Consider the following 12436-nt stretch of genomic DNA (forward strand, 5'->3'; position numbering starts at 1 on the left):
TCCTTATTCTCTCATCTCCCTCCATCCTTTCTCCCCATCCTCCACCCTGTCTCTTCCTCCTCCTTTCTCTCATGCAGTACGAATGTCCAGGAAGAATTAGAAACCGCTGCTCATAAAGCAGCGGTTCATGAGTTAAGTTGTCTTTGTGCTGGGAGAGCACCTGCATGTGAACACAACAACACGTTGTTTGCAACCACAGAATGACGCTTCAACTCCTTTCTTCTTTCCCACTTCCCGTGGATGTTTGTATAATATTTAACCATTAATTATGTAATGTTTGTGAAGTGTTTGAAGCTCCTAGGGAAAAGGCACTAAATTAACAGCATTATTATTAGTGTTTTCCCCATTAAATTTCCATTACAAAACGCATCAAGAAATGAGGAGCGGCCATCTGTCACACAGCTTAAATGCTTACAATCTACAGGACTGTGTTTACCTCGGAGTGGCAGTACTTTGTAAGTCATATATGAAAATAATTTGCAAAAATGAGTTGAACAGCTGCTGTGTCCTGTACTAATTTTAACACCTTGCTGGCAGTTATTATTTTTAACAGCCTGAAAAGCAAATCACAGTTTGCATTGCTCAGTTCTAATAATGACCATGTAAGCATGCATCGTGTTATACCATAAATAATTTCATTAGGAATGAAGAAAGGCAGAAACTCATGTTTGGCTTTTTGATGGATCTCAGGGTCTCTGACAAGGTCAGTTTTTGCCCAAGCCACAGCACAACCTGGAGAATGACCAGAGAGGTTGCTTCCAGGTAGGGCTCAGCGAGCAGGAGCATCGTGGCCCTGCCTAATCTTCAGCTGTGCTTTTCATCAACACTGAGATTACCCCGCTTTTGATCCCTGCTAATCTAATAGGTGTAAAAAGCATCTTAGCTTTTTCAAATTTCTTCAATATTCCATAGAATTGAATATATTTTCAATGCATATTTGTGTTAAAGAAAATAATATTCAATAATACTTGTTAAAGCATGGTAAGGAAGACTTTATTCAGGACCTTTGAGTTATGTGTAGGGGCCATAGCCATGGAAACCAGCAGTTTCCAATTCTTCCTGGACATTTGCATTGCATAGGGGAAAGGAGGAGGGAGAGCAGGAAGATGGGGCGGAGGTCAGGGAGAAAGGATGGAGGGAGAAGAGAGAAGGAGGAGAAAAACAGTATGGGGTCTTGTAGTGAGGGAGAGAGATTGGGCTCAACTCTGAATACAGCATGGGCAAGTGGGAATTTGTAGCCAAGGAGCAGAGTGAAGGTCAGTAGAAATTTGGACATTGGATGGAAAATGACTAGAAGGAAACATCAGGGGTAAAGGAGGTTCTGGGTAAACCCACTTAACAGGATTCTTGCTGAAGACAGGCAGAGTGACCAGATATCACTTGGGGAGGGTGGAGGATGAGGAACTCACTCAGGTATTGAGGGGGATAGGATATCAGGTGTGGGGAGTTCCTGCAAAACTGACTTAGCAGGGTTCTCTGCTAAGTCATCCATTCTCCATGGATTTTACAGGGAGGTACACAGGTGGGCCTAGGAGAAGATTCAGAAGCCTGACTACAGTTTGGCCAGACAGAATCTTTGTCATTCACCATTGGTACTTTATTTTCTTTAAACTTCTTGTTCATACTCTTGTCCATATTTGACTTGAGTTGTGATCTTTTTCTTTTTTATTTCTAAGAGACCTTATTTTCGAAAGAAAAGCATCTTAACTAGACATATTGTTCTAAGTACTATTTTTCCCTCCAAATTTTCATTTCACTTTTGGATTACTGATGCAATGGTGTGTGTGTGTGTGAGAGAGAGAGAGAGAGAGAGAGAGAGAGAGAGAGTGTGTGTGTGAGAGAGAGAGAGAGACTTCACTATTTGGAAGACATCAACTTACAGTACATTTTCTTTTTGACTTCTGGACTTAACATAGTGATTAGAAAAGCTTTTTCTAAGCCCCTCTTCCCCGCTCAAAAAGCTATCAAATGATTTCTTACGTTTTCTTTTTTTTTCCTCAAGACTGAGTCTTGCTCTGTCACCCAGGCTGGAGTGCAGTGGCATGATTTCAGCTCACTGCAACCTCCATTTCCTGGATTCAAGTGATTCTCGTGCCTCAGCCTCCTGAATAGCTGGGATTACAGGCACCTGCCACCACGCCCAGCTAATTTTTTTTTTTTTTTCATTTTTAGTAGAGACGGGGTTTCACTGTGTTGGCCAGGCTGGTCTCGAACTCCTGACCTCGTGATCCACCCACCTCGGCCTCCCAAAGTGCTGGAATTACAAGCGTGAGCCACCACGCCTGGCCTATATTTTCATTTTTTAAGTAGATGTTTACATTACATATAATTTATTTTGGTACAAATTGTAAGAAAGGAATACCAGTTGTGTTATTTTTCCAAATGATTTTTTAGTTACCCCAACATCTGCATTTTTTTTAATTATTCCTGTTTCTAAAATATAACACTAACATCAACTAAATTCCCATGTCTATCTGGTTATTTTTGCTGATATTCTGCTCACTATATTGATCTGTCTCTCAGGCCAATACCAAACCACTTAGATGTGGTTTTTCAAACGCATGTTACTGAGGATTAAAAGCATCCTCAGTAGTTGCATTTTCTTCCTTGAATGACCTGGGATGGAAGCTACTAATTGCAAACCCTGAAATATGTCTTTAAACATAGGAGAAATTAAATGCCAATGCATTGACCAGAAACCCCATCAATATTTTCAAAAAGCAAAGCCATTCTTATCACTGAAAAGTTTTTGTAGCATTGAAACTACACAACTCTTAGAGGTGAATGACCTAGAGTTTAACAGATATGTTACAAAATATCTTTATGGGTGCCTTATTTAAAAGTATAATTGATAGTTTTCTATTAGGATCTTTGAGCTTTGTGTGTAAATGTGAAGACCTGAAGGCCACCGTGACTTTCCTCCTAGATACAGTAGTAGATACAGAGTATTTGGTCTTGACTCCAAAGACAGATGTATGAAAAACCATGTGTCAGGACTTCCTTTGGCTGTTATTATCCTTTGGCTATGAGTCACACAAAGCTCTGCTAGGGTAACTTAAATAGACAAGGGGTTTGTGATGGTTACTTTTAGATGTCAACTCGAGCGGATTGAGAGATACCCAGATAGCTCTTCAAGCATGATTTCAGGGTGTGCCTGTCAGGGAGTTTTTGGAAGAGACTGGCATTTGAATCAGTGGACTGAGTAAGGATCCACCATCATCCAGTATGGGTGGGCACCATTCAATCATCTGTAGGCCCAGATAGAAGAAAAAACAGAGAAAGGCAAATGAATTTGCAGTATCTTTCTCTTGTGGAGCTGGGAGACACTTCTCCTGTCCTTGGACATTAACACCCCAGCTTCTCCAGCCTTTGGACTCCAAGACTTGAACGAACAATGCCCCTCTCACTCCGCCTATTGTCTGCAGGATCTCAGGCCTCCAGCACTGAACTTAGAATTACACCATCAGCTTCCCTGGTTCTAAGGGAAGTCCCTTGGACTGAGCCATGCTATTAGCTTCCCTAGTTCTCCAGCTTGCAGATAGCCTGTGGTGGGACTTCTCAGGCTCCTAATTGTCTGAGCCAACTCCTCCAATAAATCCCCATCTCTCTATCTCTCTATCCATCTCTCCATCTCTCTCTCTAGTTATCTATCTATCTATCAATCATCTATCTATTCATTTATTCTATCTATCTATCTATCTATCTATCTATCTATCTATCTATCTATCTATCTATCTATCCATCCATCCATCCAGCTAGCTATCAGATCTGTTTATACAGTCACTTAGCTATCCATCTATCATATCTATCTCTCGATTCATCAGTCATGTTTAACTATCTATCCAGCTAGCTATCAGATCTATCCAGCTACCTACCTATTCATCTATCACATATACCTCTTCATCCATCCATCATATCTATCTATATATCTATATCTATTTATCTATCTATCTCTATATCCATCTCTCTCTCTACCTACCTACCTAGCTACCTACCTATCTACCTACTTATCTACCTACCTTCTACTCATTCATTTTATCTATCTATCTATCTATCTATCTATCTATCTATCTATCTATCTATCTATCTACCAATCTATTATGTATCCATCCTATTGGTTCTGTTTCTCTAGAGAAACCTGATGAATACAAGATTGATTCATCTCTGGAAACTATAGGGATTGGTGTGTTTATAGTTATTCAAGAAATGTACCTATGACATTGACTTCTTCTGTCTTTACTCCCAAGTGGTTTTATCTGCATAGTCATCGAATGTCCGCTGAGCCTATAGATACTATGCCAAATTTCTAAGCAGAAAGAAAAGGGAAAAGAAAAATGGACGATAGATGATACATATGTTTCATTGGCCACTCTCATAGCACATGGACACTCATAGCTATAGAAAAGGTAGATGAATCTAGTTATTTTCAAAGCCTTTGGAAAAGAGGCAAGTTAAGAGGAAAGGAACTAGACATAGTGATAGAGTTAGCTAAGCTACAGTGTCATACTGTAAAAAAAAGAGTCTTTCATCTTCAAGTCAGCGGGAGATCTAAATTAATTAAACTAAACCCATGTCTAAATGTATCTTGAGAAAATGCTTAAATTCAAAGCCATGAAAAAAATATTGTTGGAAACAGGTGCTTGGTGTTGCAAAATCAACACTGAGACAAAGGATCTCTCAGCAAGGCTAGTTTACTTTCTGCAGAAAGAGTGCCGTCTTCCTAGCAGTCTTGCCACAAGAGCACACCCAAACAAAGGAGATGGGGACTTTTACAATCTTTGTAACCTGATGCAATTGTCCTATGGCTGTGTCCCATTTCCATTGGCTGGAACAGGACCTCACATTCTAAGCTTGACCCAATTGGCTAACAGCTTGAAACTTTTCTAAAGAGGCAAAGGGGAAAGAGAACAAATAAAAGAGGAAGCTAGTCATGAGAGGGTTAGGAGGGTTTCCAAATAAGGAATGGCATGTACTATGGTCCGGGGCTCACTTAAGCCTATCCAGGCATGCCAGATCAAGTCAGAGCAGCTACACTGAAACATGTATAGATATGCATAGAGCAAAGAAATGCCAAGCTCTTTATGGTTTTAAGAAACCTTGAAGAAAAACTTCTCCATTCCTCACAAATATGAAGACTTCAATCCTCCATATCTTTCAGAAAGAAGATATTTTTGATATTTTGATGTTTTTGATATTTTCTTTGAGAAAATATCAAGTTAGGTCCATAATTCTTCTCCAAAGTATAAGCTATGAAAAGGACATGGGGATTTGGGGACCTAGCATTGTAACTCGCAAATGCTACAACCAAACAAGGTAAATATTCTGTCATGCAAGAATTTTAAATGGATGCTGATCTTTAAAATACTCAAGTACTCCAATAAGCTAATAGATGAACCAAATTAATTTGCCCATGAAGAGAAGTTATACATATAAAGAAAAGGTCAGTGAGCAATGGAACAGTGAAACTCTCAGCTAATGTCTGAACATTGGATGATATCATGGTCACTAAGCATAAGACGAGCCAAAACTAAATCTTAGAACAGAAAAAAATATTTATCAGGAGATAAATAGATAAATTAGATATGCCTTACCAGAAACAATAAAACCCTTCTTAACCAAGGTGGAAAATCCTTATTTAGCATCTACTGGAGACGCCACCCACTAATTACAGGGGTTTTCCATAAAAAGTTTAAAGTCTACTAAAGAGAAATTCCATTGTCGATACTAGGTAGCACATGGTATCAATAACTCTCAAATTCAGAGACAGCTATGTGACTTGGGTTGAGATAATTAAGAAAGGCATGTGGAAAAAGTAGTATTCAACTTAATCTTAAATTGCGAGCTGCTTTTGATACCTATAACTATGTAAAAAGGAGATGTATAATCATGTGAATTGATTTTTTTTTTTTTTTTGGTTTTTGGAGTTTTTGTTGTTTTGAGACAGGGTCTTGCTCTGTCACCCAGGATGGAGTGCAGTGGCATGATCTCAGTTCACCGCAGCCTCAAATTCCTGGTCTCAAGCGATCCTCCCATCTCAGCCTCCTGAGTAGCTGGGATTACAGGTGTGAGCCGCCATTCCAGGCCCCTCATGTGAATTGTTCTACATGAAAATACAAAGAACAGTGCCAGGTGCAGTGAGTCATGCCTGTAACCCCAGCACTTTGGGAGGATAAAGCAGGTTGACTTGAGGACAGAAGTTTGAGGCCAGCCTGGGCAACACAGCAAAACCCCATCTCTACAAAACATGTAACAATTGGCTGAACCTGCTGGTGCACACCTGTAATCCCAGCTACTTGGGAGTCTGAGGGGCAGATTGCTCGAGGCCAGGAGTTTGGGGTTATAGTGAGCTCTGATCGCATCACTGCACTCCATCCTGGGCAACACAGTCACACCTTGTCTTTGAAGAAAAATACAAACAAGAAGGCATAAGCAGCTTGGCTGAAATACAGAATGAACATGAGAAATGGGCAATAGATCAATCTGTTCAAAAATGTGCTTGCCCTGCCTGAGGGTGAAGGATTATTGATTCAGGAAGAGCTGCCCAATGAGTGTGGCACAAGTAAGTTATATATGATTTTCACAGCTGAAATAAATTAAGGCTACTTTTCTTCAGACAGCTTACCTTTGGGATTCCAGCTCTATCTTTGCTCCAAAGATATGACCTAGACAAGGTTATTTAACTTCTAACCCTTAGTTTCATCTCTGTGAAATACAGATCATAATATTTCCTAGGTCATAGGGATTTTTATGAGTTTGAATTAATTCAGGTAAAGCACTTAGCATCACCCTGGTCATATATTCATGTTTCTTTAACTATTGCCATTTGTGCTTGTTCAGAAGAAAAATATTGAGGAGCTAGCGGTGTCTCAAGGTGAAACTATTCAACTAGAGTTGGAAATTAGAAACTAGAAACTAAGTCAATGTACAGTGGGATCTGTCTGCATGGAAATGACTCCTGAAATCAAAGGAAGGAGGTACAAGGATATATAAATAGTGATTTCACAACAAGGATTTATGTTTCTGTTACTAAAACACTCAGGGAAAAATTAATTTGTTATAAGATTTAAAGATATATAAACCTGGAACCAAAGCAGAGGTTTCTATGAATTCTCCCAAGTATTGGCTTAGTTTATTAACTTTGGCCATATGAAAGTCTTTTCCTTTCCTCCCTACAGTCAGGAGAATATTCAGCCTGCTCTTCTTTGACTCAATTTTTTGATTAGTCCTCACAAAGCTTTGTATTTCAAGTTGTGACAAATTTAACTTTCTGACTTTCCTCTCTATCTACTTAAAAAAATCTGGTCATGCCCAGGTGTGGAGGCTCACACCTGTAACCTCAGCACTTTGGGAGACCAAGGCAAGAAAATTGCTTGAGGCCAGGAGTTTGAGACCAGCCTGGGAAATAAAGCGAGACTCTGTCTCTAAAAAAAAAAAAAAACTCTCTTAAAATGAGCTGGGTGTCTTGGCAGTGGTTGTAGTCTCAGCTACTCGGGACACTGAGGTGGTAGGATCGCTTGAGTCCAGGAGTTCGAGGCTGCAGTGAGCTACGATCACACCACTGCACACCATCTGAAGTGACAGAGCAAGACTCTGTCTCAAAACAAGCAAAAAAATAAACAATAGAGTCTTTCTCTGATGTTTGGCATGAGCAAGATGTGGCATTTACCTCCACACTCAACTGTATTTCCTTAGGCACTAAACTTTGGCTTGTTCCAGTACTGCCTTAGTTTCCCCTAGATCTTCCAAAATTGAAGTTTTTGTCTGTGTTGAAATATGGGACTCATGCTGAAAAGACTAAAGCCAAAATGTGCAATGTAGATATTAGGAAGACGGCTACTTCTTCACCAAATTGATTTCCTCTTTTTCACTGGCACTTGGCCAAACAGTACTTCACAACCTATCTTTCAGTTAGGTGCAGTTCCTGGACATATTCTAGACAATAGTTAATGAACAGAAGTGATGTGTGCCACTTCCAAGACTGGCTCACAAATTTCTCCAATGAATTTCCTCCATGTTTCTCTCCCTTTCTGTGGCCTGGGATATAAATAAACCCTACCACTTCCCCACAGGGAAACCTTGGACACCACACATTGAAGATGAGTCCTGAAAAGATGGCTTGGAAACAATGATCAGAGTGAAGAGACAAACCACAGATGACTGTGAGAAAATACTGGCAAACCATATATCTGATGAGGGGCCAATATCCAAAACGTATAAGGAACTCAATTCAATAGCAGTAAAACAAACAACATGAGTAAAAACTGGAAAAAAGGACCAGAACAGACATTTCTACAAAGAAGACATATGAATGGCCAGCAGATTTATGAAGAAATGCTCAACATCTCTAATCACCAGGGAAATGCAAATTAAAACCACAACGAGACATCACCTCACACCTATTAGAATGGCTATTATCAAAAACATGAAAGATAAGTGTTGGCAATGATGTGGATAAAAGGGAACCATTGTACATTGTTGGCAAGAATGTGAATTAGTATAGCATTTTGGAAAACAGTATAAAGATTCTTCAAAAAATTAAAAACACAATTACCATATGATCCAGCAATCCAATTTTTGGGTATCTATCCCTTAGTGGATGAATAGATGCAGGAAATATGGCTTATATATACACAATGGAACACTAGATAGCCTTTTAAATAAAAGGGAAATTCTGTCATTTTCAACAATGTGGATGAACCTGGAGGACATTATGCTCTGCGAAATAAGCCAGGCACAGAAAGACAAATACTGCATGTTCTCACTTACATGTGGAATCTAAAACTATTGAACTCACTGAAGCAGAGAGTAGAATGGTGGTTACCAGGGGCTGGTGGTGGGGTAACAGTGAGATGTTGGTCAAAGGGTACAAACTTTCAGTTAGAAGAAAGTTTCACTGATCTAGTGCACAGCATGGAGACCATAGTTAATAATAATGCATGGTGTATTTCAAAATTGCTACAAGAGTAGCTGACTGATATGTTAATTGGCTTGATTTATTCTTTCTCCAATGTATAAATATATCAGGACATCACCTTGTACCCCATAAATATATACTGTTATTGGTTCTCAATTTTTTTTTTTTTTTAAAAAGATTCCTTGGAGCAGAGAACCCCTTCCATCCAATCCTAATAACCAGGTACCACATCTTAGATTGCTAGCAAGAAGACAACTTCTATTAAGCCAGAACATTATTCATTTTTATTTTATTGGTTACAGAAGTTTGGCATCCTCAAACTAATTTGGCAATTCTAACTATCCTGACCCAACAAGAGAGTTCCAGAAAATGCTGGCCACCTGGGAGGGCCTCTACATTAACAAGGGATCCTCTATTCTGCAGGATATATTGGATATAACTCCAAGACACAGGTGGAGTGTCAAACCTATTTCTTATGAAGGCATAGTTTACATTTGCATAAGGCTTCAAATTCTTTTATCTCTCACAGTAAATTCATATTAGGAAATTTTGATTTAAGAAGTCATTCTTTCACCTTTTAAGTATTTACACATATTGGGACTAGTAAAACACTGGTAAAATATTAAATATTCTGAGAATGGTCCCCACAAAGTTTATGGGAAATGAATATATATCCATATATATTCATATATATGTGTGTATATCTACACATATATACATATGTGAATACATATTCATTTATATATGTATATATGCATGTATACAAATCAATATATATTATAAATATACAGATATCTTATAAATATACCTATAGCCATATGTATATATACTATATATAAACAAAGTATATATACTTACAATGATACACATATTCACTTATATATGTATCTATACGTGATATATTATGTACAATATACACATACATATGTATATATTACCTATATACATATATACTATATACATTATAATATATAATGTATATATGTACACATATACATAAAAGAATATATGTATATTTGTAAGTGTATATATATTAGAAATATACATATTTAAAACTGCAGTAAGGGTATTACCCACTGTCCAGGTCTCTGCATTTCAGTAAAATCAAAACACAGCAGAAAAAGGCTCAGAGAAGAAGAACAGGATGATTAAAAGTCCAGGGCCGTTGCTGTATGCAGACAGCCTTAGAGGATTAGTATGATTCCATCTGCAAACACTGAAGCTGACAGGGGATATGATTGAAGTCTATAAAACTCATAAAATGTATGGCTGTGATGAACACAAACATGTTCACCAAATCCCAGTTTACCATGACAACAGTCTTTCCCTTATATCTTGAAAGAGGGAAATTTAGAACAAACAGAGAAAGGATAAGTTAACAAAACAGAGCAGGTAGCAATGGCCAGATTGGCAGAAATCATAACCTTGAAAACCAGAGGCAGACTGCAAATATAAATAACTTCAACTAAGTACTAGAAAAATCCACACATGACAGTTCCATTAAGGGAGCTAAAATGATGCCTAAAAATTTAAAGAGGCTAAAACTGATTGACCAAAAATGAATGACTTAGAATTAGGAATCTTTCTAGATTTAGAGTCTTCATAACAACAGCATTGCACACACATCCTCACCAGCTGTGCACCTTTGGAAATTGCCCCTGCATTGCTTCCTCTGGTTTGCTACAAAATATTGCTTCTGGCAAATTTATCTCATGTCAGACAAAGTGCTGTTTTTATGGAATTGCCCATGGAGAGAAGCCCATCATAGATTCTGAGCAACATGGAGAAGCCCTGGCACACCACTAAATTTAGATAGAATTGAGCCATACACTAAAACTCTTAAATGACCTCACTTTTCAAATCTCCTCCAGGCATGAAATAGACCCACTAGTGTAAGATGTAGTATGGGCATTTTCGGAGGGAATAGGAGATATTCTACTCTTCCAAGAGCAGGCATATGAATCACAATGAAGTCATTGATTAAATCCCTGGATGCTTGCAGATTAAATTTAGTTACTTTTTTAAACCTTGCCTTCTGGATGATTTCACTCTAAAGCAAGTAGCACGGCTTCTGGTTACTGCCAGCCCAAGACTTTCTGCTTTTCTAGGAACTGTTTCAATTGGAAAAAGGCACTTAGTCTTTGGAAACAATCCCATTTCGAAATAGCAATGACCATACTCAACTGATTACAAATTAGTATGTACTGTGCTTGAATACTATACCACACAATTTCTCAAAAAATGCTGAACTTCTAGGATTCTTCTCTTCAGTATTCCTTACCACACAAAATATGTATTTTGCATTAATTCCTAAATTATAGATCATGACTAATCTCTATCTAATCAATAACTAGATGTTTGTTAAGTATTTACTGGTTCTCGGGAGCAAGATGGCCGCATAGGAACAGCTCCAGTCTCCAACTCCCAGCGCGAGCGACACAGAAGACCGGTGATTTCTGCATTTTCAACTGAGGTACTGGGTTCATCTCACTGGGGAGTGCCGGACGATCAGTGCTGGTCAGCTGCTGCAGCCCGACCAGCGAGAGCTGAAGCAGGGCCAGGCATTGCCTCACCTGGGAAGCGCAAGGGGGAAGGGAATCCCTTTTCCTAGCCAGGGGAACTGAGACACACAACACCTGGAAAATCGGGTAACTCCCACCCCAATACTGCGCTTTAAGCAAACAGGCACACCAGGAGATCATATCCCACACCTGGCCGGGAGGGTCCCACACCCACGGAGCCTCCCTCATTGCTAGCACAGCAGTCTGTGATCTACCGGCAAGGCAGCAGCGAGGCTGGGGGAGGGGCGCCCGCCATTGCTGAGGCTTAAGTAGGTAAACAAAGCTGCTGGGAAGCTCGAAGTGGGTGGAGCTCACAGCAGCTCAAGGAAACCTGCCTGTCTCTGTAGACTCCACCTCTGGGGACAGGGCAATAACAAACACAGCCGAAACCTCTGCAGACGCAAACGACTCTGTCTGACAGCTTTGAAGAGAGCAGTGGATCTCCCAACACGGAGGTTGAGATCTGAGAAGGGACAGACTCCCTGCTCAAGTGGGTCCCTGACCCCTGAGTAGCCTAACTGGGAGACATCCCCCACTAGGGGCAGTCTGACACCCCACACCTCACAGGGTGGAGTACACCCCTGAGAGGAAGCTTCCAAAGCAAGAATCAGACAGGTACACTCGCTGTTCAGAAATATTCTATCTTCTGCAGCCTCTGCTGCTGATACCCAGGCAAACAGGGTCTGGAATGGACCTCAAGCAATCTCCAACAGACCTACAGCTGAGGGTCCTGACTGTTAGAAGGAAAACTATCAAACAGGAAGGACACCTACACCAAAACCCCATCAGTACATCACCATCATCAAAGACCAGAGGCAGATAAAACCACAAAGATGGGGAAAAAGCAGGGCAGAAAAGCTGGAAATTCAAAAAATAAGAGCGCATCTCCCCCGGCAAAGGAGCGCAGCTCATTGCCAGCAACGGATCAAAGCTGGACGGAGAATGACTTTGACGAGATGAG

This window comes from Macaca nemestrina, chromosome X, assembly GCF_043159975.1.
Source record: "Macaca nemestrina isolate mMacNem1 chromosome X, mMacNem.hap1, whole genome shotgun sequence".
Classification (NCBI taxonomy): Eukaryota; Metazoa; Chordata; class Mammalia; order Primates; family Cercopithecidae; genus Macaca; species Macaca nemestrina.